General features: G+C 49.1%; 1 protein-coding gene across 17 annotated transcripts in view; it reads left to right on the forward strand.

Moving 5' to 3' along the window:
• The window catches only part of INPP4A (inositol polyphosphate-4-phosphatase type I A), a 108,829-nt gene that overhangs the window by 28,119 nt on the left and 54,016 nt on the right, over nucleotides 1-26,694 (forward strand). For 15 of the 17 annotated variants that reach the window (XM_074332328.1, XM_074332336.1, XM_074332335.1 and 12 more), the window contains exon 2: nucleotides 26,208-26,278. The gene's annotated coding sequence lies outside the window, so the exon portion shown is untranslated. Of the gene's footprint in view, nucleotides 1-26,207; nucleotides 26,279-26,457; nucleotides 26,638-26,694 lie in introns of all 17 variants that reach the window. The other 2 variants (XM_074332330.1, XM_074332331.1) reach the window with 1 other exon arrangement.

The raw sequence follows: 26,694 nt of genomic DNA on the forward strand, positions 1-26,694 counted from the left end.
TTCTGGGTCCCGAGAGTCTGGGAAGTTTGAAAATCCTCCTCCTCATCCACTCCAGCCCTCCTGCCCCCTTTTCTGCTCTTGGTTGTCATCTGAAAGAGGACGCCCTTCAGCCTTTCCTGCCTTTCTCATCAGCCTGTGTTTCCCTCTGCCCCGAAGCAGGATGCTTCTTGATGGGCTAAAAAGGTGTAGAAACCATTGATTCGCAGGTGTGCCAGAAAAAGCGAGACCTGGATTAGGAGTTGCCCAGAGTGGTCAAAGCAGGCCCAGATTGCAGAGCTTTTAGGTCACCGGGCTGGATTCTTGCAGCCCAGCTGCGTCGGAGGAGTCTAGGATTTGAGGTCGGTTCTTAGAAGGCTGGTGCATTACAGACAATGCAGTCACTTCTCCCCTCCTAGTGGCCTCTGCTGGGATGGAACTGTCCTGGGAGGAGTCTGCAGGCCTTGACCTGGAGCCATTGCATCAGTGACCTCAGCCAACAGCAGGAGATGGGCAAGGGGGAGACTGGAAGCCAGGCCAGCCCACGGATGTGCACTGATTGGCTCCTGTGGGGGCCAGAAGTAGCTAAGTGCTCTCTGGGGAGAGAAAGTATAGGTTCCATCCTTACTCTTAAAAAAATCAAGGAATGCTAGTTGATTCAGAGCTGAGATTAGTTTTAATAAACTTTAAAATTTTAGAATAATTTTAGAGAAAAGTTGCAAAGATAGTACAGGGTTCCTCTATCCCTCAGCCCCCCCCCCCCCAATTTCCCATATTGTTAACACATTATCCTGGCACACATGGTACATTATAAACTGAAGTCCATACTTTATAAATTTCCTTAGTTTTCTACCTAATGCCCTTTTTCTGTCCCAGGATCCTATTTAGGATCCCACATGACACTTATTGGTTTTATTTCCTCAGGGTCCTCTTGGCTGTGACAGTCTCAGACTTTTCTTGTTTTTTAAAACCTTGACAGTTTTGAGGAGGAATGTTCAGGTATTTGTGGAATGCCCTGCATTTTGGGTTTGTCTGATGTTTTTCTCGTGATGATGCTGGGGTTATTAGTTCTGGGGAGAAAGACCCCAGAGATAAAGTACCCTTCTGGTCACATAGTAGCAGGGGGCATTCTGTCAACACGACTTACCACTGTTGATGTTGACCTTGGTCACCTGGCTGAGGTGCGTTTGGGAGGTTTCTCCATGTGAAATTACTCTCCCCACCTCGCCTGTAACGTCCTCGCTGGAAGGCAGGCACTGCGCGCGGCCCCCAGGTAAGGGGGGTTAGGTTCCACCTGTTTGAGTGGACAGGGCCATTTACATAAATTATTTGGAATTCTTTTACGTGGGAGATTTGTCTCTTTTCCATTTATTTACTTATTTAGTCATTTATTTACATCACTATGTACTCATGGGTATTTACTTTATAATTTGGGTTGTAATTCAGTGCCAGGTTGTTTTGTTGCCAAAATTGTTCCCTTGGGAGCTCTTTCAGTTTGCTCCTGTGTCCCTTTGACATACCCCTATTTCGTGGGGTTTTTTATTGGTTGTCTTTTGAGCACATCTGGCCCGTTTGGCGCTGCAGTAGGCGCGGGGTAATTGTGCACGTTTCCCGCCGCAGCCCTGTAATCAGCCATTTCTCCAAAGGGCGCTCACCCTTCTGTTAGGGGTGAGAGTAGTATTAGGGGCCAGGATCTGGGCAGCGAGTGGTTAAACTTACTCTCATTTCAGTTTGTACTCAACTGAGCAGCAAAAGCGAAACGTGTAAGTAGCAATTTTAGTAAGAAATAACTGAAACTCTCTCTCCGTTTACCAGCTCTGCCCCCTCCGCGGGCTCTGCAGACAGTGTTATGGCTGGAAGCCTGTAGTGCACTTCCTTGAGTTCCACGCTGAACTTGGTGGGTGGTCGGAAAGTGGTGTCAGATGTGTCTGCACGAGAAGGGGGGGCCTCAAAGGGAGGGAACCCAGCAGAAACCAGTTCTGAAGGGAATGTGGTCTCAAGTTTCAGTGGGTGCCCAGGGGTCCAGGGCTGATGGCTCGCTGACTTGGAAATGCTGGATTGGGTCTCGAGAGTCCTTAGGGCTGAGGGAGAGGGCACGAGCATCGCCTGCTGGGTGGCCTGGTGGATAAAATTGGGACAGTGCAGGAGAATAGAGGAGCCATGAGGGCCAGCCTGGGCTGCAGCCTATGCCTGTGCCTGTCCTCAGTGTTGGCGGAGAGAGATGCCCCTGTCATGTTGAGTGACTGGTGGGCACTGGGACACCGAAGCACCACGTGGGCGCTGCCACTCACACACCGTGTGCTGACACCATTGCTGCCAAGGGCCTTACGGTCCTTTGTCGTGCAGATTCTGGACCTCTGTGCTGGAACCTGAGCTGCCCAGCTCCTCTGACAGTCTCATTCGCAGGGAAATTTGGCCCGAAAGTTTTCTTCTTGGCAGAGCAAACTCTGTTCTCCCCTCCCCGAGGCTGGGGTGCACTGGACTGTGCCCCCGTAAATATGGGTGTGTGACTTGTTTTTGGGAGGGAGATGGTGTGGGGGCATCTTTAACTCTTTGGTCTGAGTTTTTGTACTTGGGTGACATGGTATTTTGTGTAGGGTTTTCACACCTCTCTCTCTCCCCACACATACATACAGCCCCCAAATTCCGACTGCTTTTTCTACTCCGTCTGCGTGGAATTATCATCCTTAGGGGACCCACATGCATGTGGAGTGACATGGGCAGTCTAGAAGGGTCCAGAGGGATGGAGTTTCCCCAGAAGTCCTTGTGACCTCATAAGGTGTGGTAGTGGGGACCGAAGTGGGAGCTGTGGTGATAGTGGAAAGTGTTCCCATTGTGGATGTGTCACCAGAACTTGTTGATGGGTTGGATAAGGGGGAGGGAGGGATTGATGAAGGAGGCAAGGAAGACGCCATGTTTCTGACACACCCGTCCTGGGGATTGGTAACGCTGCTTGCTGAGGTGGAGAAGAGCAGAGCGGGCACAGGAAGGAATGAAGAGCAGCACTGTGAGCTGACAGTGGCCTCTGGAAGGGCTGGGTTTTCTGCTGGTTTCCTTTTTCTCCTATCACACAGGAATCTCTAAAAAGGAGGAACAGTGCCGGGCTTGGGAGAAAGGAGCCCATGTGGGGGGCCCGTGTCCACTCCATGATGGTTCTCAGTTGGGCCTCGCAGAGGTACCCAAATCCCTGTGCCTGTGGTGTCACAGTCGCAACATGGAGGGAAGGCCTGGGGTTTCGGGGAAGGGAGTTTGACACATCTCTTCTGGAGGTATTTGTGGTCTGGTTTGGTCCTGATCCCTTTATCGTTCTCGTGGGGTTGCCTTCCTTCCTTTCGTGCTGTTTGAAACTAGGACTCCACCCGTCCTTGCCCTAGAATCCCCACTGACCTGTGACACCAGGGCTGCCTAGTGGACAAGGTGGCACAGTAGTGACAGCTAGGTGATGGCCGAGAGGTTGTGTCTGAACACGGCCAGGTAATACTTTGAGGAGAAATATTCCGTCCTGTGGGTGTCACAGCAGTTCACAAAGGGTTTGCTTGCTTTCTATAATTATTATTTTACAACACACGGACTCTTTCTGCTCAGAACAAAATAAAGCAATTTACAGAGAAAAGCGTTTTAATACTGACTTCTTAATTTTAAGAAGTTACAGTAAGATAAACTGAAGTTGCATTTCTTTATGGTGACGGAGAAAAAAAATCAAAACCCAAACTGGGTCAGGTGGACAACAGTAGGAACATGCAGTTCCCTCTGTATCTAATTGCAGCTGAGACCCAGGTCATCCAAAACAGGTTGTGTTTCCAACGGGAGTGGGAGGTGGGCTTTGTGCACTTGCAGAGGGTTTCACGTTATGGCTGATAACACAGATGGCGGAGGTTTATAAGTTTGGGGTTAGGTCTCTGTTTTTGGCAGCTACCTCCCTGAAAGCTCCCAGTAGCCCAGTGACACCTAAGGCAGGAGGGAATCTGAGCAGCCAGCCAGGGGCCAGGGCGGAGCAGACAGTGAGCCCAGTGCCTTTGAGCCCCTCAGCCCTCGGCCAGTGGATGTTCTCTTTCACGTGTGCACACGCCCTCACGCTGTCATGGATGGTTCGCTTTCTGAGCTCCCTGGCCAGGGAGAAGCAGCATATTTCAGTTGACAGGAACATTGAAAGCTGATAACCTGATTGCTGCTAAAGAACGTGAAGCTGTCATAACGCTTAGAGGTAATGATGGAAAAGGAGCAGCAAGCCAAGTGCATTTCCTGAGACCCAGTGGCCACGCGCCCGGTAGAAGGCACCTGTGCTCTCGTGTGCTGAGCCGTGTTCGTCTGCTTCCACTTCCTGCAGGTGGAAAGGGAGCCCAGGGATGGGACTGGCTGTCAGGTCGTGCACGTCAGGGGCAGGACTGACGTGTGTTCTGGGTCTCTTGTTCAGAACAGTCCTTCAAGGCAGGTGAGGGTGTACTATATTTTAGCATGGTTTTCTTCTAGTGTGGTTTGCTTTGGAAAAATTGCCACCCTAGTGATACCTCACTGGCCAGAAGCAGCTGCCAGAGATTTTCCGACTGGAACCTCTCTCTCATTGTCGGGGGTGGGGGCGTTATTGCTGTGCTGTCCCTGGGGGTCTAGCAGATCATGTCCTTTCTCGTTCATTCCCATTCTCCTTTTATAGTCTGTACCTCACGGGGATGTGAGGATGGGCAGCCCCGTGGTACCTGGGGCCTTGAGGAGATGACCTGGTAGGTGTGTTCATGAAGGTGAGCACAACTACGTCCCAGGGGAGGTCCAGCACAGGTGCCCATGGGGCTGGTACAGGAAGCATAAGCCTTGGACATCAGTGTGACATCTGGAGGGGCCCATCGGGAAGCAGAGCCCAGTGAGGGTCCTTGTCCAGAATAATAGCTGTTTGCGAAGTACTGACTTTGGGCTTCAAAGGTTGTTCACAGATGAGGAGTCTGGGGCTGGAGGGGGTCCAGCGTCCAGTCCAGTTTTCAGCTCCTGCGTGGCAGACCAGCATTGGAGCCATCCTCCCCTCTCTCCCTCCCATTAGATGGAGATGCTTGGTTGGTGTCTTCACATCCCCAGCCCCTTCCTCAATGTGGATTCTGGGGATGCTGTCTGTTGCCTTTGGGGAATTGGGCAAGACTTTGTGATTTCTAAGAATATACCTGCAAGTTCTTCTCTCCCACGGGGTGAGCACCACATTTCTTTGGATGTTGATTGGAACCCTTTTGGTCTTCTCAGCTGAGTGGCCCAGAATGAGATGAACCTTTTGCTTGAGGAGGGTTTATTTATAAGGGATGTGCGTGGCTTGTCTGTTTCCTGTGAACTCCTGATGAGCTGGTCTAGTCACACACCTCGCATGCATGGTAACGTGTCCTCACATTTTACACGATTTACTAATCAGGATCTACATCTGGGAGACTGTGACTTTTATCAGATACCATGTATTTTTAAAGGCATTTGTAAAGGCATTGCTTGGTTCCTGCTGGGGGCAGTTTCTGCATAGTGTGTAGAATTCATATTCTACTGGTTAACGCCAGCTTCACTAACATGGAATATTAGACTAAAAGAAACTTGCACATAGTATTTTGTTGATTGTTAGAAATTAAGTATAAATGTTTTTGGGATTCCACTTCTGGAATGGTAGTATTAAGAGTGCCGCAGACCTCTTCCTCAGCAAAACAACAGTAATTGGTGGAAACTGTTATCAGAAGACAATCAGTTAAAATATCGGGACAATTTGGATTGTCCTAAGGGTATACAGCAAATGAAGAAACTCTTATTCAAGAAAATCTATTACATCTTAGTAACTACAGCCAGAGCCTGTGGCGCTTGCATCGTGACCCACTCCTTCCTGCCCATGACAGAAGCTACACTCTGGCTGGGTGTGGCCAAGAAAATGTGGCTCCCTCTGGCCCACGTTTTTTTAAGGGCTACAATAGCTCCCTGAGAGGGGCAGGCTGCCAGCATTTTGCATTCCCCTCAAGCGCCATGTTGCAGGTGCTAAATTCCAGGAAAGTGTAGCCAGCTCTGCTCATAAGGTGGAGACTCTGCACCAAGCTACGAGTACTGGGGCCCTAGTTGTCCTCTGTCACCCCAGTTTGCTCATAGGATGGAAGTTCAATTGCAAAAGAGTTAGGCCACGAAGATCAAAGGCTACCGCCCCCATCAAGCACTCTCTTCATAAAGCAGGGCTGTTATTCTGAGAGAAGTGGGCCACTGTCCTAGAATCCAGCTCCAGAGCAGTGACTCAGAGTTTTTGCCAATGAGGAGAGGTAGGCCGTAGGAACAGAAAGCTCTGAGGCTCTCCCCAAAGGTACTGAATTTATTTATAACATAGTGAGGGGAAGTTCACACCTAAGGGTGCCTTCAAAAGCAAGGAGATTTTGGTGGTAAGAGCTAACAAGAGCAACAGTTGAAACTTTGGGCTAGAGACAACCAAGGAAAGAGAAAGCGAAGAGGAGCCCTCCTGGGGTCAGAACAAACCTCAAACATTGACCTAGAAAATTATCCCTCTACAAAAGCCTGTGTTTAATTGAATCAGGCTGCTCAGCAGTTGATGCCCCAAGACACTGTCAACCAACCAGCAGTTCATGGAGCCTGACAGCTGGAGGTTAGACCATTAGAGGCAAGCAGACTAACAGAGGTCAGGAAAGAGAAAAGGTGCCCTGATAAAACCAGCGTCATCCCAGGGAGCCTGCACACACCTCTGAGGGACAACATTAGGAGCTGCACAATGGGGCGAGGGGTGCAGAGGATAGACTCCACTAAATGAGCCTAGCCAATTCACTGCAAAAATAAGTCCTCGCCAGGAGGGAACCAGTATTCAGTGCTGCTTCCATGTGTTACTGAAAAGGTCCAGTTTTCGAGAAAAAAGGATAAGGCATGCAAAGAAATAGGAACGTGTGATGGGGGAAAAACAATGAAAACTAACTGGGCGAAGGCCTAGATGTTGGATTTAACAGACAGAATTCAGAGTAGTCATCATCAATACAGTCTACCCTGAACAACACGAGTTTGAACTGCGTGGGTTTACTTATATGTGGATTTTTTTTCAATAAATAGCCCTTTGTATTTGTGGGTCTGGGATCTGTGGATTCAACCAACTGCAGATCAAAAGCAGTACTTTCACATTCCCAACCATGGTTTTCCAATTCCCAACTGCAGATTAAAAATATTGTTTTTGATCCACAGTTGGTTGGATCTGCAGATGGGAAGGGCTAATTGTAGAATCAAAATGTATAAGCAGATTGTGACTGTTCAGGTGGTTTGCGCCCCTAACGCCCACGTTGTTCAAGGGTCAACTGTATATTCAAAGAACTAAAGGAAATCATGCTTTAAAGAAGTAAAGACAGATATGATGACAATGTTTGATCAATTAGAGAATATTAGTAAAGAGATAGAAAGTATAAAAATGAACCAAATGGAAATTCTGGAGTTGAAAAGTAAAATGCCCTGGAGGTCTACAACAGTAGATGTTAACTAACAGAAGATAGAATCAGTAAACTTGAACATAGAGAGGTAGAGATTATGTCCTTCAAAGGATGGGATAGGAATGAACAAAAATGAACAGAGCCTCAGAGAAATATGGGATACCGTTAAGCACACCACCATACACATAATACAAATAAGTACCAGAAGGAGAGGAGAGGATAGAGAGAAAGGAACAGAAGAAGTAATGGCTGAAAATCCCAAATTTGATGAAAAACCATCTACACATCCAAGAAACCATGAACTCCAAGTAGGATAAACACAAAGAAGTCCATACCCAGGCACATCATAGTAAAAGTTGTTGAAAGACAAAAAGAAAGAAAAGCAGCAAGAGAAAAATGGCACATTGTATTAGGGGATCCCAGTAAGATTAACAGCCGACTTTTCATTAGCAACAGTGGGGACCAGAAGGTAGTGGGATGGCACAAAGTCCTGAAAGAATAAAACAAGCCATCTCCTGAGGATCTCATGTCCAGCAAAAACAAAGGTTAAATATAGACATTATTAAAAAAAAAAAAAAAAAAAAACTAAAAAAAAAACAAGAAAAAAAACAAACACGAATTTGTTGTTAGCTGACCTACCTTACAGGAAATCTAAAGGAAGTTCATGCTGAAAGCAAATGACCACAGGCAGTATTCAAATTCATATGAGGAAACGGCGCGCCAGTAAAGGCAATTATGAAATTATAAAAGATAGTGTAAGTAAATGCACATTTCTCCCCCTTAAGCAATTTAAAAAGCAGTTTTATAAAATAATGTGTATATACACGCAGACCTTGTTATTTTTTGCGTTTTGCAGATACTAAGTTTTTTACAAGTTAAAGGCAAGACCCTCCACCAGCAAAAAGATTATAACTTGTTGAAGGCTCAGATGACGGTTAGCATTTTTTTGCAATAAAGTATTTTAAAATTAAAGTATATACATTGTTTATTTAGACATAATGCTATTGTACACATAATAGACTACAGTATAGTGCAAACGTAACTTCTTTGTGCACCTGGAAACTGAAAAATCCATGGGACTCACTTGTTGTGATATTCGCTTTATTGTGGTGGCCTGGCATCCAGCCTGCGATATCTATAGGGGATGCCTATAATATAATTATATTGTTGGGCCTATAACAATTAGAAAAGTAATGCATTTGACAATAATAAGAGCATAAAGGAGGCAAAAGGGAGAAAAGCTGTATTGGAGTAAGGAAATTACGCTGTGTTAGGTAACTTGAATCCATAGGAAATAATGAAGAGAACCAGTAATGGTAAATAGGAAGGTTAATATAACAAACTCTACAAAGATATACGTGCTTTCCTTTCTTCCCTCAGCTTCTTTGGAAACACAAAGTTATGTATAGTAATAACGATTTTGATCTGAGTATATATAGATGTAATATGTATAAAAATAATTGAGCAAAAAGGAGGACGAGGGACTAGAACTATGTATCACTGGAATCACATGTAAAGGAATGGAAGGTTACAATAGAAAATAATGCACTTAACACAAAGTAAACAAGGAACAGAGAAAAGTAAAGACAGAAACATTCTATAGCTTTGCCACCTGCAAAGGGTTTTTATAAGGGTGTAAACTAAATATTAGAGTTTGACTGTTAAATTCTATGTGAAAACAAATTTCATCAGCCTTCTCTGGACAGAGCCCTCAGCTGCCTCCAGTTCATTCTTGGTCCTTTTTATCAGGGGTGTATTTTATTTTTTTACTTTTTATTTTTTTGTTTTTTGGGAATCTGAGGTATATTGGCACAAATAAACAATACAGAGAACAAGTAGATGAAAAATGCATCAAACATTAAATAATAAATATTGTTTTAAATGCGAAGTACATATTTAAACTTACAACATTGAAATACTAGTAGGTAAATGGACCTAAAACAAGAGTACATAATACAGGTATTTTTAAAAAAATACAGGTAGAAAATAAACACCTGGTAATATGAATACGCGCTCTAGTAATTAAAGACATGTAGATTAAAACAAAAGATACATTTAAAATCTGCTTAAAAAAGGAACATAATACCCGATGCTAAGGAGGTTGAAATCAAACTGGTATATTTATACATTAGCTGGTAGCTCTGTAAATTGGTACAAAGCTTTTGAAAAGCAATATCACCATTTTGAAGACATTTAAAATTGTTTCTGCACATCGATCTTTTGAACCCATTTTTTAAAATATAATTTTTAAAAAATTAGTTTCAGGTGTACAAAACAATGTAATTGTTAAACATTTATCATTTATACCCCTCACAAAGTGACAACCCCCCTCCCCCAATCCACTACCCCTCTGACATCGCACACAGCCATTACATTTCCACTGTCTCTATTCCTAATGCTGTACTCCGCTTCCTGTGACTCTGTGTGTGTGTGTGTGTGTGTATAATTATAGTTGACATTCATTATTATTCAGCTTCAGCTTCAGGTGTACAGCACAGTGATCAGGCATCTACACCATCCCTCAAGTGGTCTCTCTAATAAGACAAGTGTCCATCGGATACCCTACAAAATCTTTACAACATTATTGATTATATTCCCCAAACTGACTTTCGTAACCCCGTGGCAATCTTGTGGTTACTGACTGTTTTCTAATCCCCTCACCTTCCCCCTTATCCCCACCCCCCCATCTTGCAATCCTCAGTTTTTCCTGTATGTCTCTGAGACTGTTTCTGATTAGTTCATTCGTTTATTTTTTTCTTTTGATTCCACATATAAGTGAGATTATATGGTATTTGTCTTTCTCTGTCTGACTTATTTCACTTAACATAATGTTCTCTAGGTCCATCCATGTTGTTGCAAATGGTAAGATTTCTTACTTCTTTATGTCTGTGTAATACTCCATTGTATAAATGTACCACAGTTTCTTAATCCAGTCATCTACCGATGGGCATTTCAGTTGTTTCTTGGCTATTGTGTATAGTGCTGCAGTAAACATAAGGGTGCATAATTATTTTCGAATTAGAGTTTTGGAATTCTCTGGATAGATACCTAGGAGTAGAATTGCTGGGTCATAAGGTAGTTCCATTTTCAGTTTTTTGAGATATCTCCATACTGATTTCCATAGTGGCTGCACCAAATCTATAATCCCACCAACAGTGCACAAAGGTTCCCTTTTCTCCACATCTATCAGAAGTGTATTTTAAATGTCTGTCATATTTGGAGCATGTACGAGGTCTGACAATTATTAATAAGTTTGCAAACTTGTTGCAATGATGTTGCTAACCTTTTTTGATATCAGAGGGATTATTCATTATGAATTTGTACCAACTGGACAAACAGTTAACCAAGTTTACTATTTGGAAGTGCTGAAAAAGCTGCGTGAAAAAGTTAGACGACCTGAACTTTTCTCCAACAATTCATGGCTCTTGCATCACGACAATGCACCAGCTCACACGACACTGTCTGGGAGGGAGTTTTTAGCCAGTAAACAAATCGCTGTATTGGAGCACCCTCCCTACTCACCTGATCTGGCCCCCAATGACTTCTTTCTTTAACCGAAGATAAAGGAAATAGTGAAAGGAAGACATTTTGATGACATTCAGAACGTCAAGGGTAATGCGACAACATCTCTGATGGCCATTCCAGAAAAAGAGTTCCAAAATTGCTTTGAAGGGTGGACTAGGTGCTGGTATGGGTGCATAGCATCGCAAGGGGAGTACTTCGAAGGTGACCGTAGTGATATTCAGCAATGAGGTGTGTAGCACTTTTTCTGGGATGAGTTCACGAACTTAATTGTCCGACCTCATACATGTCTGACCTGGAGGTTGTGAAGATAAGAGAGTGGCCCTGGAGTGAGGGAGAAGCTTTGGGCCTGGAGCTTACAGTTTGGGGTTGGGGTGTCCCGGCTTTGCTACTGTCTGTGTTGTGACCTTGAGCTGGTCGCTTTTCCATGCCTGGCACTGTGTGTCCAATGTTACTAGGTCGTCCTGAGCACCGTGAGGTAATGACTGAGAAGTGCTGCCCGCAGCTCCTCCTTTCCCCCACCCCCTACGCGTCCGATGTGAGGAAGAGAGAGGAGACTCAGGTCCTCTGCCTCAACGTGAGGGCAGTGCCCCCCTGCAAGCAGAAAGGGGGTGGAGGCTGCTTCATCACCTTGGATGCTGTCCTCTTAGTGGCAGCACCCACCCACCCAGATGCGGCTCAGATTACAGGTGCCAGGTACAGTCTGGAAGGCGTGTTGTATGGACTGAATCATGCCCCCTGCCATTCATGTGTTGAAGTTTAACCCCCAGTGTGACTTCATTTGAAGATAGCATCTGTGAAGAGGTAATTAAGGTTAAATGAGGTCATAGGGTGGGGTCCTAATTCAGTTGGACTTGTGCCCTTATAAGAGACACCAGGAAGGATGCCCAGAGAAAGGGCTATATCAGGACAAGCAAGGGGGTGGCCATTGCCCACAAAGCAGAGGGGCCTCAGGAGAAACAGCCTGCGGCACTTTGACCTTGGGCTTCCAGCCTCCAGAACTGTGAGAAAATAGATTCAGGTCTGTGGTGTTTGTTATGGTTGCCCAGGCAGACTCATACACATGTCTGTGTGGAATCTCTTTGTTCTTGCTTGATAACCACCAGTGTGACTCCAAGCTCTGCCCTCCGAGGAAAAGCACTCCCACTCAGAATTATGTGCAAGCACGAAAGACAATTACACTTAAAAATGCCGTTTTGCAGGTTGTCTTCTCTCTGCCCTCCTTCAGATCTGTTTAATAACCGACCTGGTGACAGAGCCCTCTGAGTGGCTGTGCCACCCTGCCGGCATCTGGCTGGTGTGACGGTGACCCACGGGAGCAGGATTGCACGGCAGCAGTTAGCCCAGAAGGGCCGGGTTTGCCGTGGGCCTTGACCCCTGTGCCTGTGTTCCCCTAAATCGGTGGTGGTGGAGGATCGCCTGGCACCATAGAGCCGCTTTGCAGTTTCTCTGTGCAAACCTTTCCTCGGGCATATGTTTTAATCCGCTCGGCCGGCCTTGTTTAAGATCTACAGAGTGTTGTGTTTATTTGCCTTCATTTGAAATTTCAAGGCTTTTCATGTTGCTCCAAGAAATCTGATGAGTACAGAACTCCAGGATTTATGCCTTAGAAGGCTTGACTTCTGACATGCTTGCAGGATCCCTTATGACTTACTGCTCCCCTTTCTTTCTATACCCTCTCGGGCGGGGCAGCAACCCCCCCCCCCCCCACCTTGGAATTAGTGTCTGGAAGTCTTTTTTTAGTTTTTTAATGAATAAACTTTATTTTTAGGAGCATCTTTAGATTCATAGCCAAGTTGAGCAGAAAGTACAGAGAGTTCCCATGTGCCTCGTGTCCCCACACAGTCTTTTGATTGTGTCATTGTAACCTTTCAAGGACAAAGGAGACTGTCAGGGATCAGGTGGAGGGTGAGGGTGCCAGGTGACCCACGTCAGTCTGGGGCTCATTCATGGACTTAGGCCTGGCACCGTGTGTACCGTGGGGCCCATGGAGCCACAGGAGATGCCATTGGCAGGCTCAGGTCTCCTTCCTGGGGAAGACTTCCTGCTGCTCACAGCCTCAGGCTGTAGCGGTCTCCAGAAAGAATGTGGCATTTAAAGATTCAAATTCGCCTAGTTTTTCAAGCATTTTGGCCTGTGTATCTCATTGGACCCTTAGCAAGGCCTGGTATCACTTAAATTTAATGTAGTAACTTGGGGCCCGCAAAGCCTTCACATACATGTTTTCTTAATTGAGATTTACAGCAAACCTCTAAGATGAGAATGTCTCCCCAGCTTGGTGACAGAGGACATGGGCTCAGAGTCACACTCCCCACAGTCATACCTCTGTTTGGTGGTTGGGGTGGAGATGTCATGCTGTGCTCTGCGCCCTCTGGTCCAGGCCCAGTGTCTCCTGGAGGGGACATGTCTGCCACTGGGGGATGGATGTAAGCCTTATATCTGAATACAGTGGTACCTTGGTTTTCTAACGTAATCCGCACTGGAAGCCCGTTCGAGTTCTGAAACATGCAAAAACCAAGGCACGGTTTCCCCATAGAAAGTAATGCAAAATGGATTAGTCTGTTCCAGACCTTTAAAATCAACCCCGAAAACTGCAAATATAGCATGAGTTTTACTATCTAATGAATACCATAGATGCATAAAATTTATGGGGTTCGTAAACTGAAATGTTTGTCAGCGGAGACGTTCAAAAACTGAGATACTACTATAGTTAAATTTTTTTATGTACTTAAATATCAATTAGTTCAAAATAGCACATGTAGTACATTTAAGTTAGCATTTTTATTAAAAGAAAAATCTGTGAACAGCAGTACAAGGTCATGGTACAAGTCCTGACCCCTGAGTGGAGTGCCTGCCATTTGGGAAGTTCTGTGGTGTTTGTGCTACCTCCGTGAGATGAGCAGAGTGGAAGTCAGGGTCCTGCTGTCTGCCCAGCCTTGCTGGTTGGGGGCAAGGCACCCCTCTTCTCTGAACCTGGATGTCCTCACTGAAGCAGGGACTGGTGGTTTCCCCAGGGCAGGCTTTGTTTTGAGGAGCAAATGACAGAGCAGGGGAAGCACAGTTCACACCTCTTGGGCTCTCCACCAGTATAGGGCAGTAGATCGGGGTAAGGGGTGGGCAGGAGGGGGCCACATCCGGCAGGGGGGACACCGAAGGGCCAGAGTTTGTGATTTGCCTGTGATCCCATAGCTGAATTAAAACCTGAACCAGACCAAGAGTGCAAGGGCTCCGACTTGATGTCCGATATGTTTCCACGATGTTTCTCCGGCTGTCATCTCTGCTCGGTGGGCAGGCTGGCGCACCAGGCACTGCTGAGCTGAGCGATGCTGCCAGAGCCGGCCGCTGTGTTGCTGTGACAAGCTCTGTCCCGGTGCAGGGTCTCTGAGCGTCCAGGACTTCCGTTGCTGTCATACATCACTGCCTGCTCCCTCCCCACACAGTGTTCTGCACAGATGTGTGTGCTCACATCTGCCTGATGGGTGTGCATCTGGCCCCGGCAGCAGCCTGGCCCTCGCTGAACCCTGGTGTTGGAGCTGGATGCTCTTCTGGGATGCTTGGTCGTGCCTGTGTGGGGCTGATGGGAGACGCTTCTGTCTGATGGAGGCCTGGCCTGCAGTGAAGGAGGCAGGGCCTGGGGTGGCTTGGAGGGTGTCCCTCCTATATGTCAGCTTCCAGCTTTTTGTTTTTCTACACATTTCTTCTAGTGGGAGATGGGAGCAGTTCTGAAAAATGAACTTTTAAGGCGCATTGTCCCTGATCTCTTTATTACCCACCTGCCAAGAATGTTGGAAAAAAACATGAAAGCACAAGTAGAGAATTTGTTTTCACTGTCCCTGCTCTTGGAGGTGGCAATTTTAACCTAGGATATGTGATAGGGAGACACTTCATGAGGCCTTTGTTCTCAGTGTCTTCACTGCATTTCAGAACTCAGTTGCAAATTTTGGAGAAAAAGAAATGACAAGTACCTCTTGCCGTTTTTTCTTATTATGACACAGATGTCTGCTCATTAGCTTTCTTCTAAACAAACGCACCAGCAGGTTCGGAATCTCGGCAACAGGCCGTAGTGAGAAAGGAAGCTGATTCTGGCAACTTGCTCCAGCATCCCTCCACTGCACAGCTTAGGGTGATGTCATCTGAAGGTCCTGCTTACAGGTGGAAGATGGCCCTGGTGCACGGTATTTGCTGAGAGACCTGACATTGCCTGGTCTTGTCACTTACCAGATGGTCTTCGTTCCTCTGGTGGTCATTTGCATTGGCTTTTATTTTTCATTCGCAGAACTGGATAGCGCTTCCTTCAGAGCCAGTGAGCATGGCCTGACCAGGTTTAGTGGTGCTGATGACAAAATGGCCTTTGGAACTCCCTGTAGATCTGCCAGGACAAGAGGGTTGTCCCTTATGTGTTGGTTTAGGTGTTGCCTGTCTGTCCCATGGGTGGCATCGTGGCCCAGCCTTACCAGGCCAGGTGAGTAAGTACCACGTGAGTAAGAGGTTTGTTTCCGCTCAGTAGGAGCGCTCAGGAGAGTACCAACGCTTTTCGGATTTGTCTGCGTGATTAAGATTCTAGGGAGTTCTCCATTGCCTGCAGCTAAAGCACAGTCGTGGCTCCCCAGAACGGACCTGGGCTGCGCTCTTCAGCCCTTTAGCTCTGTCCCCTAGGACGCTGGGCTTCCCTTTTCCCTGAGTGACTTGGCCCTGAGTGTGCCTGTACCTTTTGACATCAGATTTGTCCATGCTCCATCTGGGTCATCTTTGGCCAGATTTCGCCTCCCTCCTACCCTGGGGCATGTGTTTCCTTTTGTCTTGGTGCTGTCTTGTCTGAATGTCTTACTCCATTGTTACATTGTTGGGTCCGTGCAGGCAGCGACCACTTCTGACTCAGCTGTGTGTCCCCTGTGTCCCCTCTAAGTGCCTGGCGGGGCTGCTGTTGACCAAATGAATGAACAACTCTGGTTGCAGGTCACAGGCTCCCACGAACACTCCTGTCGGGTTGCTGTGGGTCACCGGGCAGGCTTGCCAGCCGAGGACGCCCCTGGCACTGCTCTTTGTGCCCTGTCCCCGTCCCTCCCCTGTGGGCCTGGTCCTCACTGGTGATCGGGAGAGGTGCTGCGGCCTCTGTTGCTGCTGAGAACAGGATGCTGAGTGTGGGCAGGCGCCTCTCCCGCCGGTCGAGCCCACGCACCGCCTGAGCGCTGCGTGAAGTGCACGGGCCTCAGAGGCAGGCGCTGCTGGTGGCTGTCCTTTAAAATTACTTTTCTTGGGGTTTCATCATTCCTGCCACCGTCAGCTTTGCAATAAGAGTGTGGCCAGGGTCCCAAGGGGGAGACCCCTGGAAAGCATCCTGTAAGGGACTCTTTGCCCTGGTCAGGGGACGCACCAGGCCAGTCTTGGAGGGGCTCCCTGGAAAGGGGAAGCAGTGACCTGTGGTGGAACCCCGGGACCCTCCCCACCTCCCCACCTTCCACCCCAGCTTAGACCAGGGCCCCCACAGAGAGGGGAGGATTGGAAGGGGACCCCTGGGAGGGATCCTGACTTCTCCAGCTTTGGCCATGCCTTCTCCTCCTCGCACAGATATGTGGGTGAAATATGGAAAGAGAGGACTCTCTCGCCAGACTGGTGTCCCAGCTGCTCAGCCAGAGAGCTGGTCTCCTGGTCTCAGTCCTGTCACATCACGTCTTCTGAGAGAAAAAACGAAAACAAAGTGATACAACAACCGTAAAACCCCCAAACAGCCTAACAGCACGGCTGAGTAGCTGAAGCTGTAGAACCCTCTTTCCAGAGCGGTCTCGTATCAGCCAGGCTGCCCGCGTTTTATTTTTATATGCCATGGGAACACGGCAGGCCTTGCAGAGTCTTTTCTACGTGTTCCACCCAACAGTGGTGGTTAAAACAGGAGTCCATTTTTTCACGTAATATGCTCCCTCTTCAGAGATTTACGTTTCGTAAAGCTTGCAAAACGTGTGACCTATGTTTCCAAGGTACGTAGAGCGAGACTTTCTCCCCGATTTTGGTTTGTTGGTGGTGAAGCTAAAAGGAGTCTGCTTGGGTGCCCCTCCCAAGGCTTTGGGCAGGTCGTCCCCGGTCTCCTGGCTCACTGCCTCCTTTCAGAAATAGCTTTGTCTTCCTAGCATTTCATTGATCTGTGGTCATGGCTTCGCATTTATAACCCTGTATGGAATTTTGTTGCTACTCAGAACAAAAGTTTTTTATTCTCCCATGAAACCAACTTTGACACTTTGAATTAGAAAACCAGCTTCCCTAGTGATTATAAAAATGAGCTGGACCTACCGAAGTCCAGTCATGGAAGTTACAGATTGTTGTCAGTGCTGATCTGTCAGTGGCGGTCAGAAGGAGACACCGAATTTGGAGTGAACCTGCCGCTTCAGGCCCATGCGCCACCCTGGTGAGGATGCTGGAGTGACGGTGGCTGGGGGCGTCAGCAGGAGCAGGGTGGCCGTGGGTTTGGCTGGATTGGCAACTGCATGGTGTGGTGCCCGCGTCCAGTTTCCAGGACTTGAAGTGCCCTGAGGCCATCTCATCAGGTGAGCCCCAGGAACTGGGTCTGGGAGTCAGGGACATCCAGCTGCCCTTCCGAGTGTGCTCTTTGCTGTTAGGTTTGCGATAGAGTGGGCACCTGTGTGGGGCGGTAGTGTCTCCTGAGTGGGCCAGGCTTGGTCAGGGCCCTACTTCCCCACGTGGACCTGCCACGTCCGCATGTCCAGACACTGCCTGGGTGACGAGCTGTTCACTTTCCCCTCACAAGCCTGGAAAAGGATGTGGGAGTGTGTGTGAGGAGAGCAAGGCTGCATGCTTCATTCTTCTCTGTGGAGTGCGTGTCATCAGTGGGAGCTGGGGGAGCCTGGAGACGCTTTCCGAAAGCATCTTGACACATTTGGGGCGTAACTAAACCAGGATATTCTATAATGAATGAATAAAACCTGTTGGGAGCAGTAAAGAGAAGGAAATGACCCCCCCAAAAAGAAGTCATACAGAAAAAGCAGAGGAACACCTGTTAATCGGGTTGACGTGTCACCATAAGAGCTGGGTCTCGAGTCAGGACTTGCTGGTTCAGGGGTTGGTGCAGTTCCCTTTCTGCTTCCCGTGGAAATAGCCCACTTCCATGTGGTGCTTCTGTAAGTCCTGTCTCCACCATCAGAAATACAGAGCACCATATGTGTATTATATATATTATTTTTATACTTTAGTATTAGTTGGTATTTTTGGCTAGGTTCTGTCCGTTTATCCTGTTCAAGTTTTTCAGAAATTTATTTTGAAATATTTTGACAAATATTGACAATATTTTTTTTCAAAGAGCTTCATTTCAGCTTAGGAAAAAGAAATCAAACATGAATGATGCAAAAAGAGAAGCCGCTCCCATCCTAAAGTCCTCTCTTCCGCCTTCTCTAGGAGGCTCTGTTTCCTCTCTTGTGTCTAGTGTTGCTCAACACGAAAGCCGGGGACGGCCTGAGAGGGACCGACCTGTGGGGCCTTGTGAAGATTGGGTGGGGACAGAGAGGGAAACGGTTGGACTCTTGCTTCTGAAATATTTTCTTCCAGGGCGTCCAGAAAAGGGATGAGGGAAGAAAATAGTATTTTCATAAACATTGTAGAGTTAAAATAATGTGTGCAAAAGGATTTAAAAAATGAGGAACTCTCCAACTGGAAAAGCTGTGCCTTTTGTTAGCATTTGGTGGTAGCGTGAGTTAATGTGCCCTGTGCGCTGTGTTGCATAGTGGACCGCCGGGAGGCCTGTTTTCAGGTCTGACTTCCCTCTGTAGCTCATGACCCTGAAGAAGGCCCTCTGCCTTGTGAGCCTGGCTCCCGCCTGTCAAACCCCCCTCAGCAGTGAGGTGTGAGGAGGACACCAGAGGTGGAGGGCATTTGCCAGCCGTGTTGTCCTGGCTCCCACTTGTGCTCCTTTCCCGGGATGTTTTCTACCTGAGAATGTCCCTACACAGGTGTTCTGTTCCATGGAGACCCGACAAGGGTGGTCAGCGGCTGGAAGCGTCTTGGTCTTCTCCTCTCGACCTTCTCCCACGAGTTGGGCACATCATGAGAAACTTGCCCCTTTAAGTGGATTGGCAGCTGGTATTAGGGCCATAACTGTGGAAACAGACTGAGGGGAGGGAGGGGGGGTGGGAAAGAGACGCTGCTCTTCATGAAAGAGGTGTCGTGGGTGCCATCTCAGGTTTGCCACGCACCCTGGTCCCCAGAGCGAGTACTCCACCGTGGGGACACTAGGCAGTAACCGGCGTTTCCAGCCTCGCATTTTCACACGCCAAGCCATAAGGCCGTGCTTTGCACTTTTTCCCTGTGATGCCCCTGATTTCATGCAAAAGAGCAGAATCACATGTGAAGGCCCTGCCTCCCAGGACCCTGGGACCCCTGTCTGTAGTCAGGGGGTGTTCCTGTATCTCTGCTCCTCCCCAATCGCCAACACACTTTTCTGGGCAACAATGGCTGCTCACCCCTGTTATTTTGACCATATATAGCTGCTGGGTGGACTGAAGTGGCCACGGTGGGCATTTCCAGCGTCAGGCCAGGCCGGGGAGGAGTGGCAAGTGTGGCAGGAGTGGCAGGCGAGGCCTCTGGAGTCGGCAGGGTTATGTTTGTGTGATGTGTCTGTACAGCCGTCCCACCCTCACGTTAAGGTGAACATGAGTCCACTGGTGGTGGGGTTTTGTTCGTCGTTGGATTAAAGATCTCGTTCAGTTTTATTGTCGTTTAAGCGCTCCAAGAGAAAGGAGTTTTTACCTAATTTTATATTTATGTTATCAATTTTAAGCTGAAAAACATTTGGTGAACACTGAGAGTTCTTTGACTTTTTTAAAGTTTAAGAAACACTTCCTGTTGGCCCTGTCCATTTGGCTACTAAAAGTTGTGGTGACTTGAGGTAATTCTGTTGAGCCTCCCTCTGCCCCATTTGTGGGAACTCCCCCCACCAAGCACATGGGTGTGAAGAGAACACTCATCACTGCCCTGTGACCCCTGCCTTTCAGCCAGTGGGACACCTGGCCTGAGCTAAGCCCTTGGATGACCCTCTCCGGGCAGTGCTGGACTGGAGACGCAGAGAATCCATGCGCTCCTCTCCTTCCCTGGCTGGAGCTGCGAGTTTCAAGTTGGGGACTGTCAGCTGCCTCTGTCCACTGTGTGCACACGTTTGTGTTTACAGGGATGGGTAGGACGAGGCAGGTAAGCAGAGGGCAGCTGAGAAGTCGTATTCCTGCTCAGGTTCTGGAAGTCAGCCAGAACCTTTTTGCTGAAATTCATCTGAAGTGGGTTCCCCGACCTGCATGAATTGGGTTCCCCAACCAGCATGGGTGTCCAGGCTGGCAAGTATGGTGTTTTTGCCAGGATAGCAGAGTAGAACCCACCCTCCCCGTGACAGCCTCGTCACTGCACCCCCAGTGACTGCAGGGATGGGGTGAATGGCAACACCATCAGGACAAGGCACAGGAAGTGGCTGGAGCTGGGGTGGGGGCTACTGCCCCTGGAGGGCACCCCCTCTTTGCACAATGTTTCTGAGGAGGCTTGAGCAGCTGTGGCCACACCCACACTTGCCATCCACCTGCTGAAAGGACAGACCCCTCCCAAAAGGGAGGGAGGAGAGAAGCAGAGTCTGGGGTGGCATCTGGCCTGGTGGCCAGAGCAAGTCAGGGCCCAGCTTCCATGGGGCCAGCTCTGGGTGGGGGTGGTAGAAGCAGGCACCAGGCTAGGCCTTACAGCCCTGGGTTTGGGTGGAAAAAGAAAGGGGAAGAGAAAGAACAGTCTTAGGCAGTGGATGGGCCCGGTGCTGGGGCTCAGAGCTCCCACCCAGCCCTAGAGCAGCTGGAGCTCTCTTCTAGCTGCAGCTCCTGGAACTGAGCTTTGAGTACATGCCCTGGGGGGTGGGGGCATCTGGGTCTGTGATGACACCTCCCTTAGTGCTAGGGAGGCGATAGGGAGCCCCCCCCTTGGAGATTAGCCGACCCACAGGTCATAGGAATGCCATTGTCCCCTTTCTTTGGCTGTGGGTCCTCAGGCACGGGATGTCCTCACTGACAGTTGCTAAATACTGGATGGTTTCCTCAGTCCGTTTCCACAATTCTTTAGAAATTCTGTGGCGTGACTCAGAGGCCTTCCTGGCCAACATCCAGGCAAACTTGCAGTTAATTATGTGAGGACTTCGATGGATGGCGAGTTGACAATGGAGCAAGATGAGCCTTGTCACAGCCATGGGCCTTTCTAGGAGCGAGAAGGGCGGCCTTGACCCTGGAGGGCTTTGTCTCCAGCACTACAGGCGCTCCCAGGGGATTGTGGCGCTCAGGGCCGTATTTACATGATCTCTGGTGTCCGGGGAACTTCTGTGTAACCCAGTGACAAACAAGCCTGGAGCAGGGAAGCGAGAGGAGCAATTCAGAGGAACACTGCGTGATTGTCGCCAGGACTCAGTCTCCAGAATCCCCGCTCCTAGCCTAGCGCCTGTGTGGCCTCAGCTTGTCCATGTTCCTGGTTTTGTTCCATTTCTTGTGATGCATTTCCATCCCAGCTTCCCTGTTCATCTCTGTATCCCTAAGGCCTGGGTCCTGAGAGACCTTCACTCTTGGTTGAGGAGGTTGCCGGTTGATGGAGAAGAAACAGCATGAGAATGTGTGGGTGCCTAAGAAAAATGGCCGTGCCGGGTGTTCTGGGCAAGGGGCCGGGACGCCCGCCAAGTTGTGAGCACCTCCCCGGCAGGTACTTACTTGCTGTTAACACTCGTCTCCCAGGTGCCAGGACGCAGTGCCGGCTCTGCTCCTGTGTTGCTCAGCACATACACTTTTGAGCATGTTTTTCAGGGTGACTGATTTTTCAGACTAGTTGCTACAGAAAAGCTCCTGAAGGCTCGCTGTTTGTAGGTTACCCACCAGGGGCCAAGCAGCAGTTTTCAACCACCTGTCACAACCTCTGCTGAGGAGCTGGTGTTAGAAAGGATGGACAGGAGGTCAGGGAGCTGCCCTTCCTTGTCCTTGCAGAGGGTGGCCTGCCGGGAGGTCTCAGCAGCAGGCAGCCGGTGCTGGGGGGCTGGGGTGCTGTGGCGGGTTAAGTCTGGACCTCTGGGGAGATGATTGTGGGGTGCGAGAGGAAGGGGAGGCCAGGGGCCAGCACTGACTTTGTTTCTTGGCTGCGGTGGTGGAAGGATGGGGTTGCCTGTGAGCGACATGGGGGAACCAGGGACCGGGTTGGGGAGGGGGAAGCTGGGACAGTCTGGGCTCCTCCTGCTCAGGGGCACTCGGCCTGTTGGTGGTTAGAGGACGTCCACCCATGGTGATTGACTCCTCCCCGAGGAGTCCCAGGACGTGTGTGCGTCTGCACCTGGGTTAGGACATTATATCCCGTCAGCCTCCACATTCATCCAACAAATGAGGCACATCGGTTAATTCGACTGGGTGAGCTCATTGTCACTGCTGCCTATTCAGTGTCACGGGCAGAGAACCGGGCTTGGGGAGGGGGGAAGCAGGAGGTAAGAGAGTGCCTGTTTACCGCTGAGCAGGGTGGGTTGTTTGTCAGCGGCCAGAATATGCACCCTCCTGCAGCACATTTCTTGTTTTTCTGGCCTTGATTTTCTGAGGCCCATTAGTTTCTTGCATTTAAATTCCCACAGCACTGGGTGCTTTAATTGTTACCATTTATCAGCGCTTTGCTGACTGTGAGCCCCTCTCTCCTCACCCCAGGCCCTGTGCAGGCACTGGGAGCTGTAAGTGGGAGCCAGCTCGGCCCCACTCAGAGCCCTGGGGCCTTGGATTGTCCACTCAGTCCCCAGGGGCCCGGGGAGGAGAGAGCCTGAGGGCTCCACGAGTTTTGGGGGTTTTGAGAGAAAGCTCTTCCTCTTTCTCACTCCTGAAGTAGCCTCCCCCTCGGGCTGCTGACTCATGCATGCTCTGACTCACTCAGCCTTTCCCCGACTTTCTTTCTCCGCTGCTTGAGTTGGAAGAGCCCAGAGCCAGAGCAGCTTGCTGTCAGCCGGTTGGCTCCCAGTGACAGCGGCAGGGTGGGTGGGCTGCGGGGGGCAGGGAGGGCGCCCAGTGGTGGCCCTTGTCCTTTGGGTTGCTCCTCACAGTTCATCCTGCACCTGCCCGGGGCTACTCCTCATCAAGTCCAGCGCAGCTGGGAGCTCACTGAGCCAGAGGGGCCTCCAGAGGCCCTTCCCGGCCTGCAGGTCCTTGTTCTCAGAGGAGGGCAGGACTGGGTCCTGGAGAAGCTTCTGGCACAACCGCCCACCCTCACTCGTCCCTGGAACACCCCTCTCTGCCTTGCTTATGCGCCTCTACCAGAGTCTCCCTGCTCCCACACGGATGGAAGGGACATTTTTGTGTTTGATGTCCTGAGTCCTCTTGGCAGAAGAGGCTACGTGTGTCTCTCAGCGTGAGAAGAGGAGGCAGTTTCATGAGCTGTGCTTCCTTCTTCTTTCCTCCTCCCCACCCCAGTCCTGTAAATTGCTCCCCACACCCTCTTTTTATAAGTGTCTTTTTTTAATTAGCTCCTGTCTTCAAATGGGGCTACTAGGAAAGACGGGGACTGTGGGAATTAGTAATCCTTGGTGAATTACCTTAAATTGATGTGACTAATACAGGAATTGAGTTCAGCTGTGCAAATTAGCTTTGTGTTCTGGGTCTTGATGACTTCAATTGCGAGTTTTAATTAAATGCCCCCAAGTATCCACAAAGTGGCTCCTAAGGTCTTTTTGACCTAAAAGCTTCTCTGATCTGTGAACTCAATTATGTGTAAAATTAGTCTGTAGATGTTCCCCTTTTATGCATTTCTATCCCCAGAATCTTACCCCACCTATACTGTCACTAACCACCCGCCTGTGGGGAAGGGCCAGGCGGGAAGGGCCAGGCGGGGAGAGAGGGCAGGGGAGGAGGGCAGGGGGCACAGAAACCTCTCTTGGGCTGTCAAGATGTCAGGGTGCAGATGTGGTCCTGCTAGGTGGCACGTCTCAGCTGTCCCAAGGGAAGGCATGGGGCACTGTAACCTCCCCAACAAGCTGGGAAAGGGTTCAAGAGAGAAGCGCTCCTTCCTCAGGCTGGTTCATGCCCTGGGTGCAGCCACCTTTGCCTCTGGAACTTTCAGTGATGCAAGGGGACGCCAGTCAAGTCAAGAAAGGAAGCGCTTCCCCGTGGTCACGCCCCCAAACACGCCTACTGTCTTGCTGTGGCCTCCTGCTGGCTCTTTCCCTCTGTGTCACATCTTTTTAAATGGCTGTCACCAGAGCACAGGTGGAATAGTTCATTAAAAACACATGATGCAGAACTCACATAAAACATTTTGTCATGCGGTGCTGTCTGTTATAGTCACTAAAAGAATTGATCTCTTTACTGAAGTGTAGAAATTGTCGGTGTACAGCTCAGTGAAGTTCACACAGTGAATTCACTCATGGAAGCAGCATCCAGATCGGAGGCAGAGCCCGCCCTCCCCATAGCCCCCAAGCCTCCTCACCCCCCAGCCAGTACTCACCCCTACAGAGAACACCGTCCTGGCTCTAACACCACAGGCTCACTGGGCTGTGCCCGAGTCTCACAGAATGGAATTGCCCGGACGTGCTCGGTGTGCCTGGCTCTTCCCCTTGACCGTGTTTCTAAGAGTCATCTGTGTTGTTTTGTCCATTCTGCTGTTGATGGACATTTGGGTTGTTTCTAGCTTTTGGCTGTTATGAACGTTCTTCACACCTTTTGGTGGGGAGCGTAGTATGCGTTTCCGGTGGCAATTCCAGGGCGAATGTGTGTTCAGCTTGAGTAGACACTGCGTTTTCCAGGGGCTGTGCCATCGACCTCTCCAGCAGTGCATCCGGCTCCTTTTTCCACATCCTTGCACACACTTGGTACTATCTGTCTTTTCATTTTAGCTAATGTAGTGGGTGTGCAGAGGCAACTCATGGATATGCTTTGAGTTTTCCTGATGACTAGTGAGGTCGGAGGACTTCCTAGGTGTTTATTCGCTCTATTATGATCAGGGTAACAGCCATAAAATAGTGCGTTCCAGAATGGACTCACCTGCAGCTGGGTGTTTACTGGATCCAGTGTTTGTCGTTATAAGTAGTGCTGCAATAAGCATCTTTGGATTATTGGCGAGAATTTTGTTGTGGACAGATTTTGATGCGTCACGTCAGATTGCTTTCTGAAATGCTTGTACCACTCTAAAGTGTGACTGGCAGTATAGGAGAGTCCTATAGAGTTTCCCCCGGGTCTGCCAGCCAACAAAACATACTCTCAGCAGAAGATCAAACTGTTTTTGGAGGACTAATTTAGGTGAATATAGGTGTGCTTCACGTTGTTTTAATTATTATGAATGAGTTTGGTCACTTTTCAAAATGTTTACCATGCGTATTCCTCTTTTAGGAATTCATACTTTTTTCCACTTGGATTTTTAGTGAGTTTTTTGGGTTAATTTGTACAGTGCTGTAAAGTACAGATACTAGCACTGCAGGTACTTTCCCCCAGTCCTTACCATTTTCATTGCACCTTTTTGACTTGTATGCCTTTCGATGTTGGCAAATTGGTGAGTCTTTCCCGTGGTGACTTTTACTGTGATTCCCGAGCCAGGCCCTCGCCCTCCCTGCTGAGGTGCCCAGGCTCAAGGTCCCTGGGTGCCCCGATGTGAGGGCTATGAGCACAGCGTGCAGGGGACTAAGTTTGCCTGAGGGCCAAGCACACTGTGCTTCCTGCCATCTTCACCCCAGGCCTCGGTGGTTTCGGATGGTGCTGGGCTCTGAGGCCCATCCCGACGGCTCCCAGCAGTGCTAGGGCTGAGTTGGAGCCCCAGCAGCCTGCTCCACAGTGAGGCGCCCACGGGCCAGGCCACAGCGGCCGTGCGGGAGCCCAGCCGAGTCTGCAGAGCCCTCTGCTGCTGTGGCACGTTTGGTTCTCACTGCAGCCCCGTGAGATGGGGACAACTAGCCCCGTGTTAGATACCAAAACGCAGAGCTTCAGAGGGATCCGGGGAGATTGGAACTCAGATTTTTACCTCTTCATTTTCCCTAAACTGCACCCCAGCTGCCCAGCTGGCTCTGTAGGACTACCCCAGATTCCCCTGCGTCACCCCTGGACAGGGACAGGGAGATGTACTTACTGTTTCTCATTCTTTTGGGCTTTGAGCAAAACCTTTGTTTTTGAGCCCAAAGGCTAGATTGGTGTGTGGAGCTCAAAGGAAAATGTAGCAGCTTTGGGCTTCTCCGTATTTTTAGGCACTGAAGTTAGAACACACGCGTTACAATCATGTATTCTCGGGAAGTTCCTGCACGTTGACCAGCTTTTTAAGTTTATAACTTTCTATTTTTAGATGATGGATTTGGATATGCCTCTATGAAGAAATGCCACGTGTCTCTACTGGTCCAGGAACAAACATGTTCGGTAAGTTGCTGGGTGAATTCACTCAGGAATGGGACTGTGGGCCCTTCAGGTAGCCAGGTGTTGACACACTTTGAGAAGATGGGGTGTCTGGACATACGGAGGCTTTGGCGAGGGCTGTTTTCAACCAGCCTTATTGCTCAGTCTGATTATCTTCTCTTCTAACGGGTGGTTCCTTCCAGAGACAGCAGGAATTGTAGCATATAGAGCTGGAAACATGCGACACGCTTTTTGCTGCTGAGCCCACTTCTCAAAGTAGAATGAGAGCTCTGTGCTGTGTACTCCAGCCGGCAGAGGTGTCTCCGCACAGAGCTGCATGTCCAGCGCACGGCGCTGTCCACTTGTGAGGCGCGGATTGTCACGTACGTGTTTCTTGGGAAAGAAAGCCCCAGGCCGAGACACATGTGAAGTCTCTTTCA

Source organism: Rhinolophus sinicus, linkage group LG05, assembly GCF_036562045.2.
Source record: "Rhinolophus sinicus isolate RSC01 linkage group LG05, ASM3656204v1, whole genome shotgun sequence".
Lineage (NCBI taxonomy): Eukaryota > Metazoa > Chordata > Mammalia > Chiroptera > Rhinolophidae > Rhinolophus > Rhinolophus sinicus.